Source organism: Hippopotamus amphibius, chromosome 1 (assembly GCF_030028045.1).
Source record: "Hippopotamus amphibius kiboko isolate mHipAmp2 chromosome 1, mHipAmp2.hap2, whole genome shotgun sequence".
Classification (NCBI taxonomy): domain Eukaryota; kingdom Metazoa; phylum Chordata; class Mammalia; order Artiodactyla; family Hippopotamidae; genus Hippopotamus; species Hippopotamus amphibius.
The window spans coordinates 207,275,892-207,282,242 of NC_080186.1; the positions used below are offsets into that span (position 1 = coordinate 207,275,892).

Sequence of the window (6,351 nt, forward strand, 5' to 3'; positions counted from 1 at the left end):
ACTAATTTGATCTCTATATCTGTGAGCCTGCTTCTGTTTTGTTACATTCACTAGTTTGTTGTGTTTTTTTAGATTCCATGTATAAGTGATATCATGCGGTATTTGTCTTTCTCTCTCTGACTTATTTTACTTAGCATAATACCTTTCAAGTCCAACCATGTTGCTGCAGATGACAGCATTTTTTTTCATGGCTGAGTAGTATTCTATTACATATTCCACATCTTCTTTATCCATTCATCTGTTAATGGACACTTAGATTTATTCTGTATCTTCTAACTTTGGGTTTTGTTTGTTTTACTTTTTCTGGTTCCTTTAGGTGTGAGGTTAGGTTATTTATTTGAGATTTCTCTTGTTTCCTGAAGTAGGCTTGTATTGCTATAAACTTTTCTCTTAGAACTGATTTTGAGGCTTCCCGTGGATTTTGGATCTTTGTGCTTCTGTTTTCATTTGTCTCTAGGTATTTTTAAATTCTTTTTAAAATTTCTTCAGTAATCCAATGGTTATTTGGTAGCATATAGTTGAGCTCCACATGTTTGTGGTTTTTGCAGTCTTTTTCCTTGTAGTCGATTTCTAGTCTCATAGGCTTGTAGTCAGAAAAGATGCTTGATATAATTTCAATTTTCTTAAATTTAGTGAGACTTGTTTTGTTGCCTAACATATAATCTGTCCTGGAGACTGTTCCATGTGCACTTGAAATGAATGTGTACTCTACTGCTTTTGATAGAATGGTCTATATATGTGTATAAAATCCATTTAGTCTAATGTGTTATTTGAGGGCAGTTTCCTTATTGATTTTCTGTCTGGATGATTTGTTCACTGATTTAAGTGGGGTGTTACAGTCCCTTACTATTATTGTGTTGCTGTCAATTTCTCCCTTTGTGTCTATTAATGTATGCTTTATGTATTTAGGTGTTCTTATGTTGTGTGCATATATATTTACAATTGTTATGTTTTCTTCTTGGGTTGATCATTTGATCATTACATAATATTCTTCTTTATCTCTTGCTGCAGTCCTTTTGTTACAGTCATTTTGTCTAATATAAGTATTGCTACCCTGGCTTTCTTTTCATTCCCATTTGCATGGAATACCTTTTCTATACACTACTTTCAGTCTGTGTGTATTTTTAAATTTGAATTGAGTCTCTTGTAGGCAGCATATATATGGATGATGTTTTGTATCCATTCAGCCACACTATGACTTTTTTTTTCAATTTGAAATCAGTCATTGTTTATTAACTTACCAGATTACAAAGATAATCATGGTAGATGCCTTAGTTCATCCTTCTAATAAGCCTGTTAATCTGGTCTTTCCTGTTGTCAGCATCTCCACCTTCTACAAAATGGGTAGTTTTTTCTTCATTCCACCTCATGGAGAAGACAATTTGAAGGACCACAGGAAGTTGTTTGCTTCTTTGAAATGTTTTTCAACAGTATAGATCTCATGAATCAGATCCTCCATGCAGATGAGGCCATGTTTGTCAAGAGATCAAGCAATCAATGTGTTATCTGTCAGGGCAATTTGGTTCTTGTTGATTTTACCATAACCACACTTGTAGATCAGTTCATTTCCTGACTTCAAATTTGGGTACCCTCATGCAATATATGGTTCCACAATTCTCAGCATGTTAATTGAAGCCATTTTTTTTTTAGTTTTTATTTTATATTGAGGAATAGCCGATTAACAACATTGTGATAATTTTAGGTACGTAGCAAAGCAACTCAGCTGTTCTCCCTGCCAAACTCCCCTCTCATCCAGGCTGCCACATAACATTGAGCAGAGTTCCCTGTGCTATACTGTAGGTCCTTTTTGGTTACCCATCTTAAATATAGCAGTGTGTACATGTTGACCCCAAACTCCCTAACTGTCCCTCCCCCCCCCACCCCGCCCCAGGTAACCATAGTCCATTCTCTAAGTCTATGAGTCTGTTACTGTTATGTAAATGAGTTCATTTGTATCATTTCTCTTTAGATTCTGCATATAAGGGATATCATACTATATTTCTCCTTCTCTGACTTACTTCACTCAATATGATGATCTCTAGGTCCATCCATGTTGCTGCAAATGGCATTATTTCATTCATTTTTATGGCTGAGTTATATTCCGTTGTATATATATGTACCACATCTTATTTATCCATTCCTCTGTCATTGGACATCTAGGTTGCTTCCCTGTCTTGGCTATTGTATACAGTGCTGCAATGAAGATTGGAGTGTGTGTATCCTTTCAGACCATGCTTTTCTCTGGATATATGCCAAGAGTGGGATTGCAGGGTCATATGATAGCTCTATTTTTAGTTTTTAAAGGGACCTTGATAGTGTTCTCCATTGTGGCTGTACCAATTTATATTCCCACCAATGGTGTAGGAGAGTTGCCTTCTCTCCACACCCTCTCCAGCATTTATTGTTTGCAGACTTTCTTTCTTTCTTTCTTTCTTTCTTTCTTTCTTTCTTTCTTTCTTTCTTTCTTTCTTTCTTCTCTTTCTTCCTTCCTTCCTTCCTTCCTTCCTTCCTTCCTTCCTTCCTTTCTTTCTTCCTTTCTTTCTTTCTTTCCTGCATTGGGTATTCGTTGCCGTGTGCGGGCTTTGTCTAGTTGTGGTGAGCAGGGGCTACTCTTCCTTGGGGTGCATGGCTTCTCATTGTGGTGACTTTTCTTGCTGTGGAGCACAGGCTCTAGGCATGTGTGCTTCATTAGTTGTGGCACGTGGGCTCAATAGTTGTGGCTCACAAGCTCTAGGGTGCAGGCTCAGTAGTTGTGGCTCATGGGCTTAGTTGCTCCACAGCATGTGAAATCTTCCCGGACCAGGGATCAAACCCATGTGCCCTGCATTGGCAGGCAGATTCTTTTTCTTTTCTTTTTTTTAAAGAACTTTATTGAGATACAGCTAACAGCCAATAAACTGCATATATTTAAAGTGTACAATTTGGTAATTTTTTTCTTATTAGTAATGTATATATGGCAATCCAAATCTCCCAATTCATTCCCCCCCCAAACCCTCCCTGCTTTCCCCACTTGGTGTCCATATGTTTGTTCTCTACATCTGTGTCTCTGTTTCTGCCTTGCAAACCAGTTGATTTGTACCATTTTTCTAGATTCTGCATATATATGTTAATATACAATATTTGTTTTTCTCTTTCTGACTCACTTCATTCTGTATGACAGTCCAAGTCCATCCATATCTCTACAAATGCCCCAGTTTCATTCCTTTTTACAACTGAGTAATATTCCATTGTATATATGCACCACATCTTCTTTATCCATTCATCTGTTGATGGACATTTAGGTTGCTTCCATGATCTGGCTATAGTAAATAGTGCTGCAATGAACATTGGAGTGCATGTGTCTTTTTGAATTATAGTGTTCTCTGGGTATATGCCAAGGAGTGGGATTGCTGGGTCATATGGTAACTCTATTTTTAGTTTTTCAAGGAACCTCCATACTGTTCTCCACAGTGGCTGTATCAATTTACATTCCCACCAACAGTGCAAGAGTGTTCCCTTTTCTCCACACCCTCTCCAGCATTTACTGTTTGTCGATTTTCTGATGATGCCCATTCTAACTGGTGTGAGGTGATACCTCATTGTCTTTTTGATTTGCATTTCTCTAATAATTAGTGATGTTGAGCAGCTTTTCATGTGCCTCTTGGCCATCCATATGTCTTCTTTGGAGAAATGCCTATTTAGGTCTTCTGCCCATTTTTTTATTGGGTTTCTTGTTTTTTTGATGTTGAGCTGTATGAACTGCTTATATATTTGGGAGATTAATCCTTTGTCTGTTGATTCATTTGCAAATATTTTCTCCCATTCTGAGGGTTGTCTTTTCATCTTGCTTGTAGTTTTCTTTGCTGTGCAGAAGCTTGGAAGTTTAATTAGGTCCCACTTATTTATTTTTGTTTTTATTTCCATTATTCTAGGGGGTGGATCAAAAAAGATCTTGCTGTGATTTATGTCAAAGAGTGTTCTTCCTATGTTTTCCCCTAGGAGTTTTATAGTGTCTGGCCTTACATTTAGGTCTTTAATCCATTTTGAGTTTATTTTTGTCTATGGTGTTTGGGAGTGTTCTAATTTCATTCTTTTCCATGTAGCTGTCTAGTTTTCCCAGCACCACTTATTGAAGAGGCTGCCTTTTCTCCATTGTATATCCTTGGCTCCTTTGTCATAGATTAGTTGACCATAGTTTATCTCTGGGCTTTCTGTCCTGTTCCATTGATCTATATTTCTGTGTTTGTGCCAGTACCATACTGGCTTGATTACTGTAGCTTTGTAGTATAGTTTGAAGTCAGTAAGCCTGATTCCACCAACTCCATCTTTTCTTCTCAAGATTACTTTGTCTGTTCGGGGTCTTTTGCGTTTCTGGCAGGTGGATTCTTAACAAATGCGCCACCAGGGAAGTCCCTGTTTGTGGACTTTTTGACGATAGCGATTTTGACTGGTGTGAGGTGATATCTCATTGCAGTTTTGATTTGCATTTCTCTAATAATTAGCAATGTTGAACACCTTTTCATGTGCCTCTTGGCCATCTGTATGTCTTCTTTGGAGAAATGTCTATTTAGGTCTTCTGCCCATTTTTTGATTGGGTGGTTTGTTTTGATGATATTAAGCCTCATAAGCTGTTTGTAAATTTTGGAGACTAATCCCTTGTCAGCGATATTTTCTCCCATTTTGTGGGCTGTCTTTTCATTTTGTTTATGCTTTCCTTTGCTGTGCAAATCCTTTGAGTTTAATTAGGTCTCATTTGTTTATTTCTTTTCTTTTATTTCCATTATTCTGGGAGGTGGATAGAAGCCTTCTTGAGCTTTGCAAAAGTGCCACTGAAGATCTCATGGAGGCAAAGAAGCCACAATACCTTTAGGAGCTTTGGGCTCACACCATTGATAGTTCTGATCCTAATGACAGATGCCAGTTTGGATTCTGTGGGTGCGTAGAAGTTGCTGGCTTTTCTTGCCATCATAGCCATTCAAATTTCAGTTCTGTACATCTGTCTGTATTCCTTGTGATAGTGCTTAGCTTTTTTATAGATAAGCTTCCTCCTTACCTTTCAAAGCATCTTTTGGGCAAACTTCTTTCTCAGTGCTTGCTCTTAAGCTCTGCAAAATTCTTTGACTTTTTCTTAGGGGTTTCGGGTACAGCAGGAACCTTCTTTTTCTTCTCTTCTGCACCCTCCATGGTTCTAGCCAGGAAAGAGCACCCTATAACTTTTGATTGGAGTGTGTAGTTCATTTACATGTAAAGTAATTATTGATGGGTATGTGCTTATTGCTAATTTGTTAATTGTTTTGGAGTTCTTTTTTATTACTTTCTTCCTCTTTTGTTCTCTTCCCTTCTGATTTGACGACTATATTTAGTTTGTGTTTGGATTCTTTTCTCTTTTTTGTGTGTATATCTATTATAGATTTTTGGTTTGTAGGTACCTTAAGGTTTATATATAGCAATCTCTCTATATATATATACATATGTGATTGTTTTAGGTTGATTATCTCTGAATTCCAAAAACATTTCAACAAACCTGCATTTTTACTCCCCTCACTGCATCATTGCCATTTTTGACATAATATTTTATACTTTTTTGTTTGTGTATCCCTTCACTACTTATTGTGGCTATAGATGATTTCACTACTTTTGTCTTTTAACCTTTCTACTAACTGTATATGTGGTTGATTTACTTCCTTTACTGTATATTTGCCTTTACTGATGAGCATTTTTGTCTTATAATTTTCACATTTCTAGTTGTATCCTTTCCTTTTTCACTTACAAAAGTCTCTGTAACATTTCTTGTAAAGCTGATTTGGTGATGCTAAACTCTTAGATTTTTCTTATTTGTAAAACTTTTAATCTCTCTATCAAATCTGAATGAAATTGTTTCCAGGTAGAGTATTCTTGGTTGTAGGTTTTCTCCTTTTATTGCTTTAAATATATTGTGCCATCCACTTCTAGCCTGCAGAGTTTCTACTACAAAGTCAGATCATAGACTTATGGCAGTTCCTTTATACGTAATTTGTTGCTTTTCCCTCACTGCTTTTATTTCATTTTATTTTATTTCCTTTTGGAGGTCAGAGCTTTTTATTGGGCAGGAGGGGGCCTCAGGCCAGCCAGCAGGCCAGTAACCAGTAGAGGTAGTCCCACTCGTCCCCAGTGTTGAACAGCTTCTCCTTGTTGTAGAGCAGCTCCTCATGTGTTTCTGTGGAGAACTCAAAATTGGGACCCTTGTCGATGGCGTCCATGGGGCAGGCCTCCTGGTGGAAGCCACAGTAGATGCACTTGGTCATGTTGATGTTGTAGGACATGGTCCGGCGGCTGCCATCGGCTGTTGGCTCTGCCTCAACGGTGATGGCCTGGGTGGGGCAGATGGCCTCA

At 37.7% G+C, this 6,351-nt stretch overlaps 1 pseudogene; it reads right to left on the reverse strand.

Annotated features, from left to right (window-relative positions):
- Positions 1-1,271: 1,271 nt before the first annotated feature.
- LOC130830376 (60S ribosomal protein L7-like) lies at positions 1,272-5,163 on the reverse strand (annotated as a pseudogene).
- Between the last annotated feature and the right edge of the window lie 1,188 nt (positions 5,164-6,351).